Below are 26299 nucleotides of genomic sequence, written 5' to 3'. Positions count from 1 at the left end.
ATACTTTTTTGGAGACTAAATAGTAAGTATTTTAGGTTTTTCAGTCCACATGCCCTCTTTCATAACTTTTCAACGCTACCATTGGAATGCAGTTGTAGACAGTATATTAAAAAATGAGCACAGCTGTGTTTTGATAATGCTTTGTTTATGAACACTGAAATTTGAATTTCATATAATTTGTACATGTCACAAAATATTCTTCTTTTCTTTTCTTTGAGCCATTTAAAAGTATAAAAACCAGGGCTTCCCTGGTGGCGCAGTGGTTGAGAGTCCGCCTGCCGATGCAGGGGACGCGGGTTCGTGCCCCGGTCTGGGAGGATCCCACATGCCGTGGAGCAGCTGGGCCCGTGAGCCATGGCCGCTGGGCCTGCGTGTCCGGAGCCTGTGATCCGCAATGGGAGATGCCACAACTGTGAGAGGCCCGCGTACCGCAAAAAAATAAAATAAAATAAAATAAAATAAAATAGCCACTGTTCTCAAAATGATAAGATCAAAAACATTGTGTTCTTAAAAAAAAAAAATAAAAAATAAAATAAAAATAAAATAAAATAAAAGTATAAAAACCAGACTTAATTTGCAAGGTATACAAAAGCAGATGGTAACCTGGAAGGTTTGCCCTGTGAACCATGGTTTGCCAAACCCTGTGCTAGGCTGTTGCTCTCTCTGCCCTGTTCTATTTATCACTGTTATTTCTATCTTTTAGAAAGTTTTCATAATCTCTAGTACGTTGATGCTTTTCGCTCCCTTTTAGTGGCCTAAGGGTCAACCTTTCATTCTACCCAGGCCTTCAATGGATTGGATGAGGTCCATGCACATTAGGGAGGGCAATCTGCTTTACTTAATCTGAGGATCCAAATGTTAATCTCATCCAAATACACCCTCACAGTAACACCCAGAATAAAGTTTGATCAAATATCTTGACACTGCATGGCCCAGTCAAGTTGATACATAAAATTAACCATCATTCTCACATAGCTAGTAAATGATAGAGCTAGGATTCACAACCATGATGAGCTGTCTGATGACAAAATTCAAGCTTATTTACGATTTGTACCTGGACCCAAACTCAGCGTTAGTATCCTAAAGGTAGCCTTTTATTTAGCCAGTTTATGGATATTTGCGTAAGGAATGAGGCATATTTGTCTTGATAAAATGAGTAAATTCATAGTAACCAGGATGGTTCGAGATTGTGATATGAAACAACAAGTAGTAAGTGAGACATATTTAACACAGAGGTGAATGATTTTGAGTTTCAGAAGACCTGACTTAATCTTGTGAAAGAGAAATTAAACCCCTTTGTTTCTCCAAAGCATAGAAATTTGTTTCAACTCATATTAAAGAACTTTTTATCAGAGTTGTCCAGCACTGAAACAAGATTTTTAATCATTTAAATATATTTGCTTTTAAAAATCTTTAGAATTTTAAGGCCATGTTTTTACCTTTTATATTTTTTCATTCCCCAAATGCAAAGTTAAAAAAATTAAAGGCCATTTTGTACTGTAATTTTATCAATCTCCAGAGTGAAAGATTTGAAATTAATTTTGTAGTCTGTTTGGTATTCTAAGTTTATTTTTAAAAAATTTAAAAAGCAGCTCATGTTTCCTTTTTCTATTAACATTTCCTAAATGAACTCACATGGAATTAATGAATTACTATCGTATATGATGATCATTTTTCCTCACTGAGCATTGGAATATGTTCATTTTAGAGCTTATCAGTAGCTCAGTCTTGATTCTCTAGTTGAAGTAGTTATGTCAGCCTTTGCATCTGGCTCAAGGTTTTGGGTCCTTTTTCCATAGGAAAAATCTTTTTGTGATAAAAATATACATAAGATATATTATTGTAATCATTTTTAAGTGTACAATTCAATGGCATTAGGTATATTTATGATGTGTAAACATTGCCACTATCTTTTTCCAGAGCTTTTCCATCATCCTAAAGGGAAATGCTTTACCCATTGAGCAATAACCTTCCCACTCCATCACCACAGCTTCTGGTACCTCTATTCTACTTCCTGTCTCTATGAATTTGCCTATCTAGGTACCTCACATAAGTGAAATCGTATAATATTTGTTCTTTGTTAGCATTTGCATAATGTTTTTCACTTAGTATAGTGTTTTGCAAAGTTCATCCATCTTGTATCATGTGTCAGAACTTCATTCCTTTTTATGGCTGAATAGTATTCCATTGTACGTATATAGCACATTTTGTTTATCCATATGTCTGTTGATAGACACTTGTTCTGTTTCCATCTTTTGCCTATTGTGTATACTGGTGTAATGAACATCAGAGTACAAGTATCTATTAGAATTCCTTTAGGTATATACTGAGGAGTAGAATTGCTGCAGCATATGTTTAACTTTGTAAGGAGCTACCAAAGCGTTTTCCACAGTGGCTTAACCATTTTGCATTCCCACCAGCAGTACAGAGAGGTTCCATTTTCTCCAAATCCTCAGCAACTTTTGTTCTTTCTTTCTTTATTTATTGTATAATAACTGTTCTAATGAGTTTGAAGTGGTATCTCATTGTGGTTTTGATTTGCATTTTCCTAATGATTTGTGATGTTAGCATCTTTTGCAATCTAGATATGCTGAGAATTTTCCAAATCATCAAGGGCTGATTTCTTTTTGCTTAACTTCCTCAGTTTATCCCCTTTTATCCTTTTTCATTCCTCAATTTATCTCCTTTCTCTCACATTTTACCATAATTAGCAAGGAGAAACCAGTACATGCCTTCAACATTTTGCTTGGAAATCTCAACTAAACATTCAGGCTCATCACATACAAGTTCTACTTTTCACCCAACATTAGAACACATGTCAGTTTTGCTACATTGTTACAAAGACTGTCTTCCCTCTAGTGTTCAATAACATCTCTCATTCCCTTCTTGAGACTTCACCAGAAGTCCAGTTAATGTTCATATTTCTGTAACATTCTTTTCCTGACAAATAAGTGTATTCTCTAAGATGATACAAGTGTTCTCAGCCATCCGGTTCACTTCCTTCTGAGCATTCACCAGAATCTCCTTAACGTCTCTTATTTCTATTGGGTTGGCCAAAAAGTTTGTCCGGGTTTTTATGTACCATTTTATGGAAAAGCCTGAATGAACTTTTTGGTCAATCCAATATCAGCTGGCTCTTCAAGGCAATCTACCAATAGTCTCTTCAGTCTTATTGTTATTTTTCTTAATTTTTTTGTTATCTGTTACAGCAACACCCCACTTGCTGGTACCAAAATCTTTTTAATTTCCTAGGAATTCCATAACAAATTACCACAAACTTCGTGGCTTAAAGCAACAGAAATTTACTTCGTTACAGTTTCCAGGGCCAGAAGTCCAAAATTACGGTGTGAACAGAGCTATGTTTGTTCCAACAGCTCTAGAGGAGGATCCTTCCCTGCCTCTTCCAGCTTCTGGTGGCTCCTGTCTTTCCTTGGCTGTGGCAACATAACTTCAATGTCTGCCTTCATTTTCACATTGTCTTTTTTCTCTGTGTCTCTGTGTGTCCTTTTCGGTCTCCTTTGAGGACATTCTCATTGTATTTAGGGCCCACGCTAACCTAATATGATCTCATATTGATCCTTACCTTGATTATATCTGCAAAGATCCTATTGTAATAGGGTCACATTCTGAGGTTCCAAGTGGACATGAGTTTGGGGGGAAGGGAGAACACTACTCAACCCACTATAGTCTCTTTTTAAGTAATTGTATTATAAATGTGTTATATAACTATTTATAATTTTTAAAACTCAGAGGTTTGCATAATATTTTGTTGTGAGATTATTTCACCATACACTAATATTGTTAATGTTAATATTCACATTAGAAAGTGCCAAATAGGGAAATCACTTTTCTTTTTAGACTTTATAATATATATTAGAAGTATGGGGCTCTTTAATGTGTCTTTGCTTTTTGATGAGGATGTTGTACACATGGGCATACACACACATGAATAAAAGAAGCAAAGGTCTGTTAACTTAAAAAAGTTTGTTACTCAGTATTTATTCACACCATATAGTGAGATCCTAAATCACCTCTCAAATTGAATGGAAGGAGTGTGTGATTAGATTTCCTTGAGATTTGGGGTGTTTTAAGACTGACTCTAGGGACTTCCCTGGTGGTCCAGTGGTAAAGAATCCGCCTTACAATGCAGGGGACGTGGGTTTGATCTCTGGTCAGGGAACTAAGATCCCACGTGCAGCCAGGAAACTAAGCCCACGCACCACAACTACTGAGCTCACATGCCTCAACTAGCGAGCCTGTGTGCTGCAAACTACAGAGCCCACGTGCTCTGGAGCTCACGCACCACAACGAGAGAGAGAAAACCCACATGCCACAACTAGAGAGAGAAAACCCGCATGCCACAACTAGAGAGAAGCCCATGCGCCACAATGAAAGATCCCGCATGCCTCAACAAAGATCCTGCGTGCCGCAACTAAAGACCCGAGGCAGCCATAAATAAATAAATAATAAATAAATCTTAAAAAAAAAAAAAATGACTGGCTCCAAAATGTTTAGTGAGTTCTTCAAATATTTCAGTAACTCAGAGGAAAAAATATTTTTATGAGTAACAGCAATATAATTTAAGTATATTTAGTTGAGTGTTCTAATCAGGTGGGATTATTAAGATCAAGCACAGTGCCTGTAAGTGGCTGAAAGAGTATATTTAAGCACATTGTTGTTACAGAAAAAAACAAAAAAGAAAAAATCAACCCTCACTTTTAAGGGTCCTAAGAGAAAAGGGAAGAAAGATGTTAGGGTCATAAAGAGAGGAGATTAAATAAAACAAAAATTGGGGTTGAAACAGAAATGCATTATAAAGGAGAGGGAAGGTAGATTGGCAAAAATGAGGAAGTATCAGAAAAGTGAAATGTGCAGAGGCAAGAAATAGGATGGGGAAGACTTCAAGGAGAGCAAAAATTAAGAAATAATGCTATGACTAGCTTAGCGTTAAAGGGTAAAAGATGAATATATCAGAGTTTCTTTCAAATTAAGTCAAATTAATGATGATTATTAGAGAGTAATTGTAGTCTTGATATCATACACTCAAGTCAAGCTTCTCATGTCATTTTCCCTGTAGAAAATGGTAGGAACCATTTTATGTATTATTCATTCAAATGCAAGTAAATATATTATTTATGATATATTGACATGTGATATTGCATATTACACAAACTATTTTATTATATATATTTATTTATATTATATACATTTCAAGATAAATATTCATATGTTCTTTTAATGGCACAAATTTGGTTTTTGGTGTAAACAGTGAAACTTTGCATGTAAACACATATAAAGCAAACTGTTCGATGTTTCAAGTAACAGTGGTGATACATCATTTCCTCAGTCATAAGAACTGACATGGAGTTATTATTGTTGAATATGAGGCAGGTTTTGACATCCAGGAGAATATCAAATACAATATGTTTTGCCTTTGACATATTATGACTGGTCACGGAGTTTTTCTACAATATCAGGTGCATTCCTCATATTCAGTAAATATCACACTAATCAGGCTTAACATACCAGCATTACAAACTACTTCTCTGCTGCCTTTGTTATATTCTTAAAACCAAAACTAACCCTAGATATTCATTCATGCTGACCTGTAGAAATGAATGTTGTATCCTCTCTATTATCTGCAAATTGTTTAGAAGGATTTGATATATCAGAACTGTATATGGTTGGCTTATCAACTTCTTTAAGTCCTTGACCACAGTTTTCTCTAGGTTGATTGATGTATCATGTCACCCATTTATTTTTTTCTACTTAAATTCTCTGGTAAATAAAGGACTTTAATATTCTGCTTTTTAAAGTCATTTTATCCAAAGTGTCATTGAATATCTGAATTCAGAATCCTATTGATCCAATAAGGAAGATGCACCATAACAGCTGAGAGACACTTAGTCATATTATATACTAATTCAACTAAATATGGCTGAAAGAAGCCTTTACTTAATATAATTTTGATTTCCTGCTTTAGACATCCTGAAACCATGGATCACCTATATATGCTTTGAGACATGCTTTAGATGTTTTTTCTGGAAGCCCTGCAACTGCCCTAAAAATTGAATGTATCATTGAAAAGACCTATGGTAAGTGGGTTTTTTCCCTTCTTTTTCTTCTGTCGGTTTCATGTTGTGGTTAAGTCTTATGAATGTTGTAATGCTGCTCCCTGCTGGACATAGTGTAATTTTTTAAAGTTGGCACTTAATAGATGGGCAAATAACTGGTTAGCTGGACCCACTATGGAGGGGAATCCTTGCCTGCATTCACAAAAAAACAACAGTATACAACCAAAGCAGCTCTGTTTTCATAATGGGTGATACCCATTATGTTGATATCTGAAGCCTGATGAAAGTGCTGATAGTCTTTTTTCTAAGTTTTATCGTCTGCTTCCTGTTTAGTGGCATCTAAAAGTTGTAACAAACATACATTGAAGGGTGCTTGTAGGTGATGGAACTTTTAGGATTTCCTAAATTATATGTGTGTGTATATGTTTGTAATTTGTCTGATTATTATTATTATTATTATCTCTTTTGTAATCATTTTAATTCCCTTTATGTTTTTCCAGAGGAACTATTTAAAACATCTTTAGTATAATTTAAATTAGACACTGTTGGATCTATTTTGAGTGAGTTACCCTACATTACATTTTATACAGTGGACTTTAAGTGTAACTTGTTTTGTATATCCATCCTGTAATCTAGCGATTATGTTTTCTAGTACACACTGAACCATTCTTACACAGAGTGACATTGGATTGGATCTCAAGTGTCATATTTGTGTCCATCCTATTATGAATCCTCATGCTTAATGCAAACACAGGTGTTCCTAAAATTGTTTTAAAATGTGTGAGAGTTAAAAGTTTTTCTTCCTACTTTTGAGCTAAATTATTATATATTTTTTGGAGTGCAACCTGCATAAAATTAATATCTGGATGTAATGTAGATTTTTTTTGAAAGTAAGCATACATTTTCTTGAAAAGAAGAAAAAGCAACAGGCACAACATTGAGCTAAGCAAAGATTTAACAAAATAACTGATTTTATACTCTTTAATGACCTGGTACTTTTTTTGTGGCCATTTGGAAAGCTTGTAAAATCTGTTCTTTATTAAGATTCTGGAGAATTAGGCATAGTAACTTATTTCTTTATTATTAAAACATTGCAATAAAAATTAGAAATGTAGACCAAGAAAATAAAATTGTTAGCAAAAAAGAGGAGCCCTTTCTTCCTTTTCTTTAAGAATATATTTTTCAGAAAGTATATCATTTTAAACTTTTTTATTATGAAATATAACACTATATAGAAACATAAAATGAATAAGTATAAAGCAGACATTCAGTAACCATAGATCATTACTGACATACCAGAAGCTCTTGGTATAATCTTCCTTTTCCTTAGAGGTAACCAATGTCCTGATTTTTGTGATAACTATTTAGATAATTCTCTATATAATTTTATCACTTTTATGTGTATTCCTCAGCAATGTGTTCACTTTTTGCCTCTTTTTAATCTTTATGGAATCATATGTATTCTTTTTTTTGATAAACATTTTTGTATTTTTGTTGGAAATGTTTTTGTTATTTTTAAGGGGAAGTGTATGAAGAAATAGAGAGCTTAAGGTAAAGTCAGAGGGCTGACTTCACTGTACTAAAGAGCTTAGGGACAGGAGGAGTTGTAAGGAATTTAGATGTAGCTGCAATCAGAATGGGATCAAGATGCCTGGGGACAAGTTTGTAGCCTTTCAGGGTAAGTGGGAGGCTGGAAAGATCTCTAGGAAAGGACAGCATTCTTGAGGAAAGTGTATAGGCTAGGCATGGAAAGCATTATGCTGATGGGACCTATCACAGTGCTGTCCGAGAATAATGGGGGAAATCAGGTGAGTTATCTAGTCTGCACTGCCTCCAGGACTCCAAACCTGATGCTGTCACAGTCCTCACAGGGTATCTCTTGGAACGAGTCTGGGGCAGAAGCTCAGAGGCCCTTCTCAGTAGGGATGGAGGGGACCCTGCTGCTGCCACTGTCACTGCTCAGCCTCCTCCACTGCATGGCAAATGGTGGAGGAAATTCCCAGCAACGTGGCCCAGGCCTTGCAGCAGCATCATGGAGGTTCAACTGGATGAGCTCCCTGAGTACTTTCTTTGGGCCAAGTACTTGAAAGTCACAACTCATGGAGTAGATCCTGTAGAGTGTGGCTTTGATGTTCAGGCCAAAGAGGTCTCAAGGGTTTTGCTTGTATATGTTCAAGGTAATGAGGGCGATGTCCTTGCTGTGCTTGGGCTTCTCCCAGCCTAGGCCATATGATAGCACCTACTCCTGCTGGGGCTCCAGCATCATCAGGTATGTATCTTCTTCCAACAATTGGAAGAAGTCCTCGCAGTCCACAGAGGTCCCATCCTTGTCTATCACCAGTGTTAACCACAGGGTCTCCAGTGCTTTGTCTAGTAGTTCCTGGCAGGTGGCAACTGTGATCACAGACACAGAAAGGTGGCTAGAGTGATGGAGCTGGGGTCCAGACCCTACAGCCAGTCTTGGAGCTCATATTGGATCCTGATTTGAGCTTGGAGACTGCGACCACCTTTGTACTTCCCTTTGGGTTGGTGTTAGATTGCTACGGTGTGACACTGCTGCAGCTGTGGGGTGCCCCTGTGGAGTAGCATGGGACACAGATGGGCCTACTGGTGAGCCCCATTGTCCGGAATCATATGCATTCTTTCTTCCTTTACCAAGCATTACGTTTTGAAGATCATCTACATAGTTGCATGTAGTTTTATTTTATTCATTTTCATTATCATGTGTTATTCCTTTGGAATGAATATGACAGAATTCATCCGTTCTGTTGGTGGTGGATGTTTGGGTTCTTTCTGGTGTTTGGCTATTATAATTAACATTTCCAGGAACGTTCTTTTACATATCATGTGTTGATTTTTATGTGTCAAGTGGAAAAAGGTCATATATTTTCAGGTTAAAGATAATTGATTATAGTGGTACTTTAAATTAATTTAAATGAGTACATGAGAAAGTTGTTGTATCCTGAGAGTGACACATATTAAATGTTGGAAAAGATTCTGAAGTGATCATAATTTCTTTACTGTAGGCCTTAAATATATGGTAGAGTACCATGTAACTTGTGACAGTTTAAAAATAGTATATGTGAGGTAGATATACAGATACAGACATAGGACCTAATGTAGTAACTCTTTGTTTTACTTTATTAGCACTTTGATTCCATTTACTATTATGTCATGTTTTCTATAACTTCTTCACTTTAACTGATGAAGAAACTAAGGAGACCTAAAGAGATTGAGTGAATTGCACAAGGTTATTTAGCAGGTTGGAGGTAGAAACCAGACCAAACTGTCTACTTAGTGGCAGTCACAATTTAAAGAAAACAAAGTGAAAAGTGAAATCAGGATATATTCTTGAGTGTGTCCAGCCATTGAAGTGGAGAATTTGCATGACTAGCTTTCAGAAATTATCAGGTATTCTTTTGTCTCTTAACCAAGAAGTGGCCTTGCACAGGGAATTTTATGTTTAAAGGCCCCCAAAATGTTACTGCACTTTATCACAATTCATCTTCTGAAAGGCAACTGTGGTATATTCTAACTTTGAGAATTTTACTTAGAGTAATTCCTCATTCATTGGGCTGTTATTAACAAGCGGTGTACTATTTCCTCATCTGTTAATTTTGTGAATAATTGACTCTTATCCTTTTGTGTGCCAAAATTTATTTCATATGAATATTTTTTTATAAAATGTTTTTGAAATATAAAATGTACCCTTCTGTCTTCTTAAACAGAACAAATTGAGTATAATGTAAGTTGTTTTTGTTTTTGTTTTTCTTGATGGCTCAGAGTTGTTATTGTGAACATTAGTCATTTCACAGAATTTATGTGATTTCCTCAGAGACCGTTATGCTGTCTAGGACTGTTTTCCTAAATTGTCTTAGACTGATAACTTTTATGTCCTGGGTGCTGCTTACGATGTGTTTTTTTGTTGTTGTTTTGTTTTACCTTCGTTAGGTAATTCTTTTGCTCTCAGTGCATTATATTGACTCTAATGTAAAAATCAGCATTTACCTAACATATTGATTGGTTAGGTGAGAGCTTAAGTATGGTCTGCCCCATCTATTGATTAAGGGCATAGAAAGTAAATTTAAAATTTACTTTGGGGTCAGCAACTTGTCTTACTGCTTTGTTCCAAGAGACTGAGATTATCTCACAACTGATTTCTGGATGATTGAAATGCAACCTAGATTTGCATGTATCAATACTATGGTATCCTTATTTGGGGAATAAAAATTATCATGTACATATTTTCTTATAAAACAGTGATATTGAAACTGGATTTACTTAAGGATTCCTTAAATAGGAAGTCCAATGAACTTAAGTGGTTGTTTTTAATGATAAAATATTTGACAGGATGGGCTTTGAAATAAAAACAATGTATTAGGTGACATTGCCTATTGAAAATGTCAGTCATAAAGATGAAACTACCTTTGAAATGATAGCTTTGTAAAGGAAAATATAGAAGTAACATAGATTTGGTTTCCAGAAAACATTTAAGTGCTTCAGGAAAACATTCATTTAAAAGTGAAATGCATTTGACTGCTTTCCCAATTATAAAGTACTGAATGTGAATTTAAAGGAAAAAAATTGGGATGGGGGTGTATATTTGTTCTTAAATGAAAGGAGATATCGGGAAGAGAGATAGACAGTTGCTATCCCAGCACATTAGGCATCAATATGATGATTTCCTGCATCAGCGATATTTTTCCAACTTGAAAACTAAGTCAGCAATTTTACATATGCATTTGGGGAAAAATAAACAAAGAACTTCATATAGTTTTTTCCAATGAGAACATCTTTGAGAACTGCCTAATGAACAAAATATCTTAGAGGCCCAAAGAGAAGAATAGCTTTTTCTGGTATACATCTGAGATGTATATGTGGTGGAAGCAAAATGACACAGCCCCCACAGAAGAAAAATCAGCAATTTCTAGACCAATGCATTTACACACTTGTCTCAACCAATTCTGGGAATTTATTACAGATATACTTATGTACTTACAAAATAACATATGCATAAAAGTTTTCATTGTAGCTTCTTTTGTAGTAGCAAAAGATTGGAAACATCCCTAATGTCGTATCAGTAGGGTGCTGGTTGAATGAACTCTGGCATAGCTGTACAGTGAAGTACCCTACTGTAAAATAGCTGTAAAAATAGAAAGAATGTTCTCTATACGAAGATTTGGAAAGTTTTCAAGCATACGTTGTTATTTGAAAAAAGCTAAGTTCAAGCAGAGTATATAGTAAACTACTTTTTGTATAAAGGAGGAGAGGAATAAGATATATTCATAATTGCTTATATTTGCATAAAGAAAATCTGGACAGGTATACAAAATCTAAATCTTGTATGTGGATGGGTAAGGAAAACAAAGTAGATGGGGCTTTTACTGTATATCTTTTAGATTGTTTTTAATTTTTGAATATGTGACTATGTTACTAGTTAAAAATAGTTTTGTTTTATTTGTTAATCAAATGAGAGAGAGAAAGAAAGGGATAAACCTGCTATATATCCCACAAAATTAGCCAGTTTTATTCCTTTATCCCCAGAGCCTGGGAGATAGTAAGAACTGAATAAATATTTATTATACAAGTAAAACACGAACTATATAATCATTAGGTGATCTCTTTTAGCTTCTTTCTTTTTTTAAAAAATTTATTTTTGGCTGCATTGGGTCTTCGTTGCTGCGCGCGGGCTTTCTCTAGTTGCAGAGAGTGGGGGCTACTCTTCATTGTGGTGCGCAGGCTTCTCATTGCGGTGGCTTCTCTTGTTGCAGAGCACAGGCTCTAGGCACGTGGGCTTCAGTAGTTGTGGCACATGAGCTCAGTAGTTGTGGCTCATGGGCTCTAGAGCGCAGGCTCAGTAGTTGTGGCTCATGGGCTTAGTTGCTCCGCGGCATGTGGGATCTTCCCAGACCAGGGCTCGAACCCGTGTCCCCTGCATTGGCAGGTAGATTCTTAACCATTGCACCACCAGGGAAGCCCTTAGCTTATTTCTTAAAGTATCTTTTCAATATGAGAAAAATGGTGTTGTAAATCGTTTGTTGATTCCAGTATAGAAGTAAGGGAAAATATTTAAGTGGGAAATAATGAGATGTAAATTGTCAAATTATCATGAAGTTTCATTTAATTTGTAGGATATTGATATTAAAGAATTATATTTTAACTTCACTGAAAAGTAAAATAAATGTTTTCAAAAGATTCCCATTAAATTAGGTAATAAGCTTTCATAATAAATAAAAGCTTATGAAATTTGAGGGCAATGGGGAAAACGGCAAACATATTCTTGATACTGCCTTATCTTCTGTGCTACTTTAGTTTCTCACATAAGGGCAATTTTTCAGTACTGAGACTATCTTAGAAGCTCTGTTATAATAGCAGCAGCACCAGCAGCTACTCTGACACAAAGGCCAGTTATCTGAAAATATGGTATTGTAGCTTGGGAGCTGGGGAATATAATAGGGTGAATAGCTGTTGCTCCTCCATTTATAAGAGTTCAGGAACTTATCTATTGGTTTGAAAAATTGATTATTTAAATAAGTAGTATAAGAACCTTTAGTTTTCACCTTTAGATTATACATACATTAGTTGTTCCTAAATTTCTTATGACAAGGATTTTGACTACCTTTGTATATCTGTATTTGTGTGCAAAATTGCATTTTTAAAGAAAGCTGTATATATGGAACAAAGTGTACATATTATAAGTGGATGGCTCAATGAATTTTTTAGAAGCCAAATACAATTACGCAGACAGCACCCAGATATGAAAAAGAACATTATCAGCACTCTAGAAGACACCTTCATGCTCTCTTCCAGCCACTGTCTCCCTCCCTGCGCAAGGATTACCACTGCCTTGACTTGTAATAGCATAGATTAGTTTTGCTTGGTTTTATATTTTATGTATAGAATTATACAGTATAATTTTTTTATGTCTGGTTTCCTTTGTTCAACATTATGTCTTGAGATTCATCTACTTGTTGCATGTAGTTGTAATCTGTTCATTTTCATTGCTGCATTCCATTATATGACTATGTCACAATATTTTTTATCTATTCTGTTAATGGACATTTGGGTGATTTCCATATAATGTTAAATATAAACATTCTAATACGTATCTCCTGATTAATATATTTATGGGTTTCTGTTGAGCATATGTCTAGGAGCAGAATTACTGGATCATAAGTACGTTTATTTCCAGCTTCAATCAAAATTGCCAGTTTTCTGAAATGGTTGTACTAATTTACATTCATATGAGAGTTCAAGTTGCTCTGAGTCTTTGCTAACGCTCCCTTTTCCCCATCTTTTTCATCTTTCAATTCTGGTGGGTATAAAGTAGTAGATCATTATACTGTTTTAATTTCTAGTTCCCTGATGATTGATGAAATTGAGCACTTTTTCATATGTATATTGACTATTTGGTTATTCTCTTTTATGAAGTGCCTGTTCACTTCTTTTGCCCATTTTTTTGTTGGGCTGCCTTTTTCTTTGATTTGTAGGAGTTCTTTATATATTCAGAATATGAGTCCTTCATTTTTATAGGTATTGCAAATATTTCTCCAACTCTGAGGTTTGCCTTTTCAATCTATTAATAGTGCTTTTGATGAAGGATGTTCATCATCCTTCAAGAACATCAAGGATGTTCTGTGTTCTGTGTTTTTCTCTATAAGTGTTGTAATTTTACCTTTTGCATCCATAATTTTTAGCCTGTATTTTCATGTTAGGCAGTTTTGCTTCTCTTTTTAGACTCAATCTATGTCTCTAGATGGAAAAACAAAGTGGACTTTTGTAAATGAACATAATTATGTACCACCTACAAAATACCCCCTTAAGAAAAGAGTGTGTAATCTGTGTTTACCTTACCTTCAGCTTTAATGTACTGCTTTATTTATTTGTTTGTTTTTAAGGAAAGTTTACTAGAAAATCCAGGAAAGAATTTCTGGGGCGGGAAAATGTTATGATTTTCAATATTTTTAACAATTCTAGTATTCATAAAAATGTTTATCCATGAAATTTTGTGAAGTATTTACAGACGTAATTCCAGTTACCTCATTTGGGTATAGTTAACTCTGTTAAAATTTAGGATTTCTAATTGAGGAAACAAATTAGATTTTAACTTTTGTCATCAAAGTGATATGAATGCTGTCTATTATATTTGAACATTATTTTTATAAGCTTTTTTTTTAAACATCTTTATTGGGGTATAATTGCTTTACAATGGTGTGTTAGTTTCTGCTTTATAACAAAGTGAATCAGCTATATGTATACATATATCCCCATATCTCCTCCCTCTTGCATCTCCCTCCTACCATCCCTATCTCACCCCTCTAGGTGGTCACAAAGCACTGAGATGATCTCCCTGAGCTATGCGGCTGCTTCCTACTATATAAGCTTCTTTTTAATTATTTTGACTTTAAGTAGGATTTCTTGTGAGCATCCATTTGTGCACAAGTTAACATTCATAAGGCCTTCAGTGATACTTTTTATTATTCAAAAATATTTTAGGTATTTGTTCTATGTGCTATTATTTATATTGCAGCAAAGTGTTTTTATATTCCCTGGTATTTTAGTTTTTATCTTGTCAATAATGTTGTTAACTTCATGATTATTGTATTACTTAATTTTACATTTATATTTCATGAGAGTAATTGCCTATTTAAAAATATATTTTGTCTCTGATCACAGTGCTGAAATTAAAGAAAGGTGATTGTACTTGACTCTTAACTAAGCACCTAGATATTTTTCTTTTGTAATCTACATTTTTTAGTTTAAAGCATAACATTAAATATAATTTTATACTGGCTTTTATTTTAATTCATGCATTTGAAAACTGAAATTCAGATAAAAGATATTTTCAAAATAAATTCAGCATATTATTTATGAGTAGAGCAACACATTAGCATTGGGTTCACAATAGATCATATCGCTTTTATTCCATCTTACAAGCTTAGCAGCACAAACAGAATAATCAACATATTATTTGGCTGTCATCTGCTGAACAGAAACCAGAGATCACAAGGAGGTTTTCCCTAGCTGTGGTGATGGCCTTTTTGTTCCAAGCCTCCATCTGGGAGGGCCATGGTGTGTTATCATATGGAACGCGGGGTTTTCTGTAATCTGCTTAGCTGCACTGCAGTTTGAATCTTCATTCCATGTTTGTGTAATTTATAATTTTAATGAGACCATGGCTCTTGTGGGCTTTGAAATATATTAAAAGCTCTTTTGTGCATATGCTTTTGTTCTTGCTTAATAGGCTCAGTGTATTTAAAACTGATGAATTTTTATTCATGAATTTGGATGTCTGGGGATTAACTTAGACTGAATATCATTGCACTCACATATTGATGACTAGAAAGTTTTTTATTGTTATTATTTTGGGGTTTTTTTGTGTGTCTCTGTGTGTCTATGTCTGTGTGATACTTGTAACCAGAAAAGAAAAGAACTTAAATAATTTTAAGAGGATAGGAAAAAGTGGCATGGCTAGGTCATGAAGAACTGATTTAGAGTTTACCCATCTTATTTATTGATACTCATATTTCATCTTTAGTCTTAGTATTTTAGATACATATTATGAAGGAATAATTATGAAAAAGCAACTTTTAAATGAGTTAATACCTTACATACTATTGTTTATATTGAAATAATATTCCAATGTGTGACAAAGATAGACTTTGTGTTTTAATTGTATGATATCAATTGTCTGTGGTCATACTAAATCAGCCGTTAACTTTCTTGAATTAAATTAGGTATGTGTTTTACATTTTAACTATTTACAGTTTGCCTTGTTTCTGTAAAACACTTTTTATTAATGGACTATTTTTTCTTTACCTACATTGATGAAATGATGAGAAGACTAATGAAAAAACAGTTTTCTAGTAATTTATAACATTGATCTTTTAAATTTTGCTAAAATTCTGAAATATACTAAATGCTTCAAATCTCTATTATAGTTATTACTTAAAATGTAGTTTTAAAATTTGAATATAAACAATTATATAGCACCTTAGGCAAAAATCATGGCCCTTTCTAGATCCAGACTTTTTTGAAGTTGCTGTTTATTGGACTCATTGAGGGATAGCACACAGACCTCACTAGTCTTTTATGAAGTTGCCCAAGCTGTGTTTTTTCTAAAAACCTTTGTTTACTGGGTTAAAGCATTTTTGTAACGATAAAACATTCTTTTTTGGTACATGTTGGTCATTGATTTGGCTGGTCCCTTCTTCTCCCCCACTACCCTTAAGCTAGAAATGTGAAATAGAAAATAAATGACAACATTTTGTTTTTCTTTACTAGGCTTTTCTATCAGATTTGATACTGGAATGTTTGTTTTTCCATAATAACCCTCTGCTTTAGTGTTTTTATTAGTAGTACAATTTCAGTTAGCTTAGGAGTATGTTATTGAAATTGTATGATCTGCTAGAGCAGTGCTGTTCCATAGAAATATAATGCAAGTCATATATATATATATTATTTAACCCATTAGATCCAAAATCTTATCTTTTCAACATGTAATTAATACAAAATATTTTATTCTCTTTTTGTACTGTCTTCAGAGTCCAGTGTATATTTTATACTTACAGTACATCTCAGTTTGGACTAGTCACATTTCAAGTGCTCGATAGCCATATGCAGCTAATGACTACCTTATTGAACAGTGTAGCTTTAGAGTATTACATATAAAAATCATAACAGAAATGTGTATTTTTTGCATGCTCCATTAATTTTCTTGTAATATCCTAATAAAGATAATCAAAGAGTATTCATGTGCTAGAAAGTTGAAATTACATATAGTGTTTTTTACAGCTCTAGCACTGATGATATTGGTGCCTGATTCATACACAAAATCAGAATTATGTCACCTGACTCTGAGTATTTATCAGATATTACGGAGCTATGCTTACAGGTATTGTGATGATAAGGAGATAATAATGGCCAATGTAATGGATGTAGTATGTTCCTCAACAATTGTGGGCAAATCAAATTTGTCAAATAAGTCATATTTCAGGTATACCGAGCAGCTTAATTTTATAAGAATCCCATGGCAAATCTTGATACTTCTTTTTTTCTTTAAATAAAGTTGAGAACTCCTTCTCTTCACATTCTTAGAATTTTTCTGGATAGGTATTTGTGTGAATGAATATGAATCTCTCTTTTCATATATGTTTGCTTAGAGTTGGTACAGTTTTCACTTCCTTGGAAGAAAACTGAACATAAAGTATTGTTATTTAAATATTTCTAGGATTCCATACATTTTAAATGCTCTGTATATATATAAATATAAGGAGAGTTTACTTCACTGTGTACTTTAAAAGTATACAGTTAAGAATTATAAAACTTTGAATTACAATTGATTTGAATTTCTTCAAATATTTTAAAGTATAAAATGATCAAGATGATTTGTTTAAAATACTGCTACTGTAACTACTTTATAAAAAAGTAGAGGCCTTATTATATGTAACTGACCTTCTTGTTCATGTATGGTTTAGAGAGAAAATCCTGTTTGTGAAACCTCTGAATAAATCCCATTTTCTAAATTTTGAGGGAAATGAGCTAATTTTTATGTAATCCAACTTTTATGTAGATATTGGCTGATGCCTGTTGTATTCTTTTACTCACTTAAATTTTTATTGACTTCTCTTTGTGACTTATACATTTAAAGTGTTGGCACAAAATGTTGAACTGTTCTTTAAACAATGCCTCTAGTTTCTTGGAGATGATAAATCCATCCATTGATTTCCTAATTTTATTATGTACACAGTCAATTGTAATCCAAGATTACAGCAAACAAGATGTTAATTTCTAGCCATAATCTATGTACATTTCAATTACAGAGCATGATTGTTCTAGAAACACAGAATAAAAAGGAATAACATTTGTGCTATCCTCACCGGAGCTGTCAATAAAAGATGTAATAGGGGATTTAGGAATCTGGAAATGGCCAACTAATTTATGTGAATCTATTTTATTTCAGCTAGAAAGACCAAGCTCTTTTTCGTCTGCACTGCATATTGCAGAGCACAGGCTGTCTATAGAAAACCAGGCGGCTGCATATGGATAGTCCCTTGATATCATTCACTTGCTGTGTAATCTTATTATGCAAAGTTCTAATCTTCACCTAGAATGAATGCCTCTGGGTCAGAATATAGTCATATCAGGGTTTTTGAGGTCATGTTTTGTGATCCTTAGCTTATTCTTCTAAGTAGGGCTGGGATTTAAATGGTATTCCCCAGACGCCAGCAGATAGACAGCAGAACCTGCTGCCTTTTTGGAAGACAAGACCAACATGAGGTCCCTAGTAGGATTAAACTTGATTTGTAGCTGTAGGATTTTTTAACAGATGTATTATTGGACAGGGAATAGGGGGCCACCAGCACAGCAAAATTGAATCACGACTGGCATTCTCAGGGAGTTTGCTGTCTGCTAAAGCAGCAGCTGCATGTGGATTTGACTTCTTTCAGGTGAAGCGACTTCCAGTCATTTGGAAAGGATGGGATGAAAAGGAACCTTGGTGATAATTTTGATGTCTGCAAGATTTAGTACCAGTGTAATGGGATTATCCGTAACACCTTCACTGCAGAAAAAGCCACCTGGCACTATAACTGGCAGCAACTGAGAACTAATCCTTTCCCATCTCTTGGATGTCATTCATGAAGCTCAAAGCGATTTCTATCCTGCTAACTATGATTAATTTTATAAACAACAACCAAAAAAATCAGGTGATCAAGGCAAAGAATATGCTTTTTTATTATTTAAAATATGTTGCCTTATTATAAGCTATATGACTCAAAATTATGGAAGACATATATAGACTATAAACTATGTATGACTTAAAATGTATTAAAATGTTCAAATAGAAAAGTTGATTATTGTCTTTTATACTTTTTCTAGTTTGGTGATACAATGTATTTGCTATTGGTAAAGATTTATATTTGACATTAAATATTAGTTTAAAGACTTTAGTGTTCTTTTAGATATGAGGCCATTATCAATATAAGGAATTGGAGTAATTTGTTTTGTCATACGTTTTACCTGTTTTATGACTGCTTCAATTCCTGCTGATTAAATGTTTTTAGTGAATAAAATGTTTAATGATATCAAAATATATCGACATATACTTTTGATAATTAAGGAAATGCTGACTCAAATTGCTGATAAAAAAGGCTCTTTGTGAAAGTGTATGATCTTATGTAAAAGTCATAAAATAGTTAATATTAATACTGAATGACTTTTTTAAAATCAAAAATTCTTAGTCAAAGTTTTCCTTTAGCAGATGGGGGTTTAGTTACTTGCTCTAGAATCATGTATTAGTTAATTGAGGTTTTCTTTTTTTAAGCATTTTATTTCAACCAAAAACTTTATCAACTACTTTGTTTAGAGGTGTTAATTATTTTAATATTCTTCTCTTACATGGTCCAGAATAAACTGAGAGAAAATGAAGTGAAATTATCCCATCAGTCACCCAAACAGTATGCAACATAACTGCCAAGACTGGAAAAGATAATTAGTGTTGTCAGTGTTATGATCCTGGAATACTTTTAAAATATTTATTCATAGGACTTGATTTTTATCTTATTGTGTTTTTTGATTTAGTAGCTTTATATTTGAAAAAATAGATTATAAAACGTTAATCTTAATGTTTTTAAACTTAAAAATCTTAAATATAGGTGACTAAAGTATTTTTGAAATTATAAGAATAACTGAAATATAATCATCCATTATGCATAATATATTGATTTACTTGCAGCCTCTGTTTATGTGTAGTACATTTTACTTTTCTCCACATGAGGTCTTTATCTAAAAAAACAATAATAAAATATAATAAATTTATGTAGCAATCGTTGGTCAAACCTACCTAGCAAATTTGTTATTCTTAATGAATTTTTTAAACTGGTTCCAAGCTATTGTATTCCAAAATGTGTTTCTTCATTGGTTGTCACATTTAAAATGAATGAATGAGAAAGCTTAATAATATTTCTACTGAACTGCATTATGTTCGTTGATAAAGGACTTCTTTAGCCTTCTGTTTGTATTTTTACTATTTGAATAGCTGTTTATGTAAAATTCTATTACATTTAAAAGATCTATTCATGAAATAAGTGGACTAAAAGCTTTTTCTTATCCTCGTAATATAATTACTTGTATTTTAAATATATAATATTTGGTTTATGTGCAATTTCAAATTCTTTTGTCAGGTAGTGTATTTCTCAGGGTAACTTTCTATGGTAGTCAATAGTATTATATAATTATTTCAAAAGAGTAGCTTTCCTTTCAAAATAAAATTTGTCTCAAAACTTTTATTAAACATGGTCACTGTTTACTTTTCTGTTTTTTAATCAGCTGTTTACTGAGTGGCATTTGAGAGTTAGTGTTTTTTCCTTCCCTGTCCTGGCCATTATTATTTGACTAGAAATGGTTATCTCCTTTGGAAAGTCCCAAATAAACTCATCTTAATTAAATTCATTGTAAACATATAGGGTCTTCTCAGTGACATACATTCTTTTCAAATAGGTATCGATTACTTGAATTTAATACCTTGTTGATAACATAAAGTTGACTCATCTTTAAAAGCTACAGCTAATAAATTTATTGCACAGGTGACTCATAATGTGTCAAAGAAGTTAAGGGAGTTATTTTTGGCGATAAGAAAAAGGGATATAGGATGGGAGAAATGAAGAAAATTTTTAAAAAATAAGTCAGTTGTAACAGTAGTGCAGGATGGGAATCATAGGACTTATTGATTATTTAAGAGATGATAAACTTTTTTTTCTTTTTTGGTAATTTGTGAGCCTTAGTATTACCTCTAAAGGGCCACGCATGAACTGTAGACTGGCACACGACAGCTAGCCTATAATAATGCTAAATGATATTTCTTCCATTTGAATGAATATCCTTCAACTATTGCTTGTACAACTTGTATATTGTTCTGAAATAGATGGATTATATAGCCATTGGGGAATTATTGGTAAATGAATGGGGTGGTTTTGGTATTTCACTGTTTGGAAGCTGGTACTTAATTGTACTAATAGTGTCAAGTGCTTATGCTTTATAAACGTAGAATGAGTTTTGATTTTGTATATATATATGTATAAAAAGTGAACTTCAGAAAATAATATTGGATTTTCAAAATCATTGAAATGTTAGCATTATACAGTTTATTTGATGATGAAAATTTATAGAATTATCCCAAAGTTAACATTTAGTTTAAAAATAATGAATGGTTAAATTTTGTCAAGTTTCTGAAAATGTTGAGTATGTCTCAGTGGTCTCAAATGACACCACAAAGTTCTTTACTAGGTTTCCTTCCTGGGAGCTTATTAAAACTACTGATTCTGCAGCCTTGCTCCCACAAATTCTAATTCATTAGCTCCATGATGGGAGCCTGGAAATTTGGATTTTAAATTAGGTTCTTGAGTTATTTTGATGCTGCAGTCAAATTTAAAGCAGTATTCACTGCTAAACCTAAACCTTATTTCCTCTGAGAATGAATCAAAATAAATAGATTTAAATAAAATTTTCATTGATTATGGGGTTAAGTGCTCCTTGAATTTGCAGTTCTAGAATGTAAAAAGTATCCTCTGCACACGTCTTACAGTAGATTTAACATTACAGATTTGAACAATTCATGAGCAGCCTTGAAGGTGATTTTGAAGTGGCAGGAATTTGAATTACTTTGATGGAGAGGCTGCTGTGTGAGAGTGAATTATTTAGCTATTGAAGAGAGTACACCACTCAACATCCATGTCTTAATGAGTCTTTGTTGTTCTCTTCTTGTCACAGTAACTTCCATTCACGGTTAGAAATGGACATATATCTTTCAGTTACTTTGTATAGATAGATAGATAGATAGATATAATTCTATGGGGAAAGTGTATTTTGTTGTAGATATTCTTGAATTTTAGAAATCATAGAGGTCTCAGGAATGTTATGTCTGCTGTTTCTTCTTGTCCAAATGAAGGTAAATGTAGCAAAACTATGATGTTGGGATTTGTCTTCTGCTTCACATCCTACTCTCTTCTCACCTTTTCTTAATGTGAATCCTTCTTTAAATGCTAATATATTCACTAACTATTCCATGTATCGAAACAAAAAAAAGTATGATATTAATCACTTCTTTGATTGACTGCTTATACTTTAAAATAAATGAATTTCTGTAAACTGATAGTCTCAATTAACCCTGACACTTTACATTTTTTCCTGTTTCTGAAACAAAACGCTTTCTCTTCTTTTCGAAGGAATTCCAGACCTGAAAAATCAGGTGGATATTTTCTTTGTGGCTTTGGGTATTCTGAAATCATTGTAAAAGGCTACTTTAATGGTTAGATCTAAATCAAGATCTTAGACTTGTACTCCTATTCCCAGAAACTTCTAAGGATGGAGAAATGTCTACTTGTTTTTCAGCTTCTAGAGTTCACTCTGCTCCACCTTTTTACTAGTTTTTTTTTTTTTTTTTTTTTTTTTTTTTTTTTTTTGCGGTACACGGGCCTCTCACTGCTGTGGCCTCTCCCGTTGTGGAGCACGGGCTCCGGGTTCAGCGACCATGGCTCACGGGCCCAGCCGCTCCGGGGCATGTGGGATCTTCCCGGACCGGGGCACAAACCCGTGTCCCCTGCATCGGCAGGCGGACTCTCAACCACTGCGCCACCAGGGAAGCCCTTTAGCTAGTTTTAACATCAGTCCAACCTCTCTCCCATGCCTATTTTATAAATAGTCTCTGACAAAGTTCTTTCATTTTTATTGAGAGGCAGTAGAGCATAGTGGTGGACTTTAGAACCCAACCTCCTTGTTTTGAATTCTGGCTCTGCTGTGTATGAGCTGTGTGATTTTTAATAGTTCCTTAACCTTTCTGTCCCTCAGTTTCTTTATCTGTAAAATGAGATACTTGATAAAATGAGTTCTCATAGAGTTATTGTAAGAATTAAGTGAGTTAATATATGTAACTAGAACAGTGCTTGGCACTCAAGACTACTATTTAAGTATTTGCTGTTATTGTTGTTACTGTTATTTTGGTTGGTATTTGAGGATTTTTATGTATATTGAAAGAAGCCATTACCTACATCCAACAAAGTGTTTTCTAACTTTATGTTATAGGAAGAAAAAATTTTAAAATCTATAATGTATATATAGAACATTGAAAGAAGACAGCACCCTTGCTCCCTTATGCCAGTATTATGTGGAGTTTTACTTTTTTTTTTTGCGGTACGCGGGCCTCTCACTGTTGTGGCCTCTCCCGTTGCGGAGCACAGGCTCCGGATGCGCAGGCTCAGCGGCCATGGCTCACGGACCCAGCCGCTCCATGGCATGTGGGATTTTCCCGGACCGGGTCACAAACCCGTGTCCCCTGCATCGGCAGGCGGACTCTCAACCACTGAGCCACCAGGGAAGCCCGAGTTTTACTATATTTTAATCAGAGTCTCTTAAAGGTTTTCTGGGGAGGGTTATTGTATGTTTCCTTTCCTGTATTATGTGGCACAGTCACAATTTTAAATTTTCATTTCTTTTTTTCTAGCTTTTCTATTAGTTATCTGATAGAGTACATAGGCTCCCCATTAAAGGAATTGGTTCTCTACATTAATAACTCAGTTTTTTATTGAAGTATAGTTAATTTACAATGTTGTGTTAGTTTTAAGTGTATAGCAAAGTGATTCAGTTATACATATATACTTTTTCAGATTCTTTTCCATTATAGGTTATTACAAGGTATTGAGTATAGTTATCTGTGCTGTACAGTAGGTTCTTGTTGTTTACCTATTTTATATGTGTAAATGTTAATCCCAAACTCCTAATTTATCTAACTCAGTTTTTTAAAAATGTAAATGTAATAGGGAATAAAAAGTAATAAATTCTGTTTCCTAGGTGGAGCAAAATTCTATATGCCAAATCTCCCCAACTTTTTTCACAGCACACATGGACTATGGTAAGTTATCTGGCACACAGTAATAAATGACTAGATGAGCAAGGCTGCTCAAGGATAGAAGTGGCCATTGGCCACCTGGGAGTTTAGAGCAGTTGTTCTCAAATTTTGTTTCAGAATCACCTGGAGAACTTGTGAAAACACAGACTGCTGAGCAACACTCCCATTCTGATTACATAAATCTTGAGTTTGGCCCAAGAACTTGCACTTCAAACAAATGCCTGCTGATCGGTGGACCACACTTTGATAACTACTGGTTGAGTGTGTTGGTATTTTGATGTGGCAGGTAGAATAATTCCACCACTTACTCCAAGATATCCATGTCTTAATCCCTAGAACATATGAATATGTTACCTTACATGGCAAAAAGGACTTTGCAGATGTGATTAAATTAAGGAATGTGAATGAGGAGATTATCATGGATTATCTGGGTGGGCTCTATTTAATCACAGGGGTCCTTAAAAGTGGAAGAAGATGGCAAAATAAAGCCAGAGAGTTAGAGGGAGATGTGACCAAGGAAGAATAGTCAGAGAAATGCAGTGCTGCTTACTTTGAAGTCAGAAGAAGGGGACCATGAGCCAAGGAATGTTTGTAGCTTCTAGAAGCTGGAAAAGGCAAGGAAATGGATTCTTCCCTAGAGCTTCCAGAAGGGAATGCAGCCCTGCCAAACCTTGATTTTTTGTTCAGTGAGACACATAGTGGACTTCTGACCTACAGACTGTAAGATAATAAATTTGTGTTGTTTTAAACCACTAACTTTATGGTAATTCGTTACAGAAGCAATAGAATACCAATACATCTGTAACCAGTTCTCAGTTTACCAGCTTGCTTTATGCTGAGAGTTCTCAGTCTCTGCTCTTGACCTCAGCTTGTGAGATTGAGAAGATAAAAACCTGAATTAAGAGCTCCTTCATTTTTCTACCATCAAACTGACAAAACTATCAATATTCGAACACAGCTTTTACAATTGTATACTTTAAGAGTGAATTTCATGGCATGTGAATTGTATCTCAATTATTTTTTAAAAAAGGCCTTCCCACTCCAACATTATAGAAAAGATTGTGGGAGTTCTCACTGATGTTGTATTCTTCCTATGAAAATTCAGAGTTTTTGTTTTGTTTTTCCTCAGCAGCCAGGTAGTGTGTGAACAGGTCACTTTAATCCTGTCAGGGGTGGGTTGTATTCTTTGTTAAAAGGCTGATCCCTTCCAGTTTTGCCCTCACTCTCAGTGGTAACCCTACTACAGTCATAACCAGCATGGCCGGCCTTGGAGGGTCTTGAAGTCCAACCCCTGTCTCCCTCACATTGCGTGGTATTCTGTGGTTGCTAACATCTCTGTTTAGGTTTTTAGCCTTTTATTTGCTGCTTTCTACTGAGATTCTGGAGTCTCATTCTGCTCAGGAAGCAATTTAGGAGTTGGCTAGCACTTCGTGGCAAAATTGCATGCTGACTTATGGTTCCTACCTGTCTACAGTTTGACCCTCATGTGCCATCTACTTTGACGGCCATAAATTCCAACCTCTTTCTTAGCCAAATGGAACTGCCACTTTCTGCTAAAACTTTTATTTTCCTGTGCTGTAAATTGGCGAGTATTCTTGGAGAAAAGGCCAAGTGAATGTGTTTACCTTATGTTCTTCCCTTCTTTCATATATACTTGCCCCTCAAGGCTTGCCTATACTGCTGCCTAATGCCTTTAAACAGCTATTTTGTTTATCCAGATTTTGCAACCAAGAAGTTATCCTGGTATAAATACTCTGTCAAAACTGGCATTGAAGTCTTCCTCTTGCCTTGTTTATGTCAGTGTTCAGGCATCTCTCTATTTCCCTCTCCTCTTCTCCCTCACTTATCAGTAGTCTCTCTTTATCTCCCTGTGGGATTGTTACCATTGGCTCTCAAGCATATGCTACTGTGTTTCTATGTTTTAAAAAACTTGCTAAATACCACATTCTTCCTATTACTCTACTGCTGTGGTTCTCAGCTGAGGGCCGTTTTACATCCTGGGGACATGTGGCAATGTCCGGAGACATTTTATTTTGTCACAACTAGGGAAGGGGTCCTCCTGGCATCTGGAGGCCAGGGGTGCTGCTTAAATCCTACAATGTAAAAGATAGCTGCCCACAACAAAGAATTGTCTGGCCCCAAATGTCAGTACTGCTGAGGATGAAAAACCCTGCTCTACTGTTTAGCTTGCCTTCATAGCCAAACTTTTCCAAAGACTTGACTGTATATGTTGTCTCCATTTCCATGTCTCCCTTTCATACTTCCTTTAACTTTTTTATTTTTCTCAGGTAATACTCAGGTGATGTTTCAAGGTCAAATAGTG

At 34.5% G+C, this 26299-nt stretch overlaps 1 protein-coding gene and 1 pseudogene across 7 annotated transcripts in view; one reads left to right on the top strand and one right to left on the bottom strand.

The window, feature by feature from the left end:
• The window catches only part of IMMP1L (inner mitochondrial membrane peptidase subunit 1), a 79689-nt gene that overhangs the window by 13700 nt on the left and 39690 nt on the right, over positions 1-26299 (top strand). For 4 of the 6 annotated variants that reach the window (XM_081241122.1, XM_081241119.1, XM_081241123.1 and 1 more), the window contains one exon: positions 5984-6095. The gene's annotated coding sequence lies outside the window, so the exon portion shown is untranslated. Of the gene's footprint in view, positions 1-5983; positions 6096-23918; positions 23980-24093; positions 24263-26299 lie in introns of all 6 variants that reach the window. The other 2 variants (XM_081241120.1, XM_081241121.1) reach the window with 2 other exon arrangements.
• LOC308620818 (lipid transferase CIDEB-like) lies at positions 7991-8695 on the bottom strand (annotated as a pseudogene). Its single transcript has 2 exons — positions 8683-8695; positions 7991-8540 (listed from the first exon to the last, which is right to left on the bottom strand). The product of its transcript is annotated as a lipid transferase CIDEB-like (transcript).

Source organism: Mesoplodon bidens, assembly GCF_964165515.1.
Source record: "Mesoplodon bidens genome assembly, chromosome: 7".
Lineage (NCBI taxonomy): Eukaryota > Metazoa > Chordata > Mammalia > Artiodactyla > Ziphiidae > Mesoplodon > Mesoplodon bidens.
Note: the sequence above shows the minus strand (reverse complement) of the source record. Positions and strands in the feature narration are given on the sequence as shown.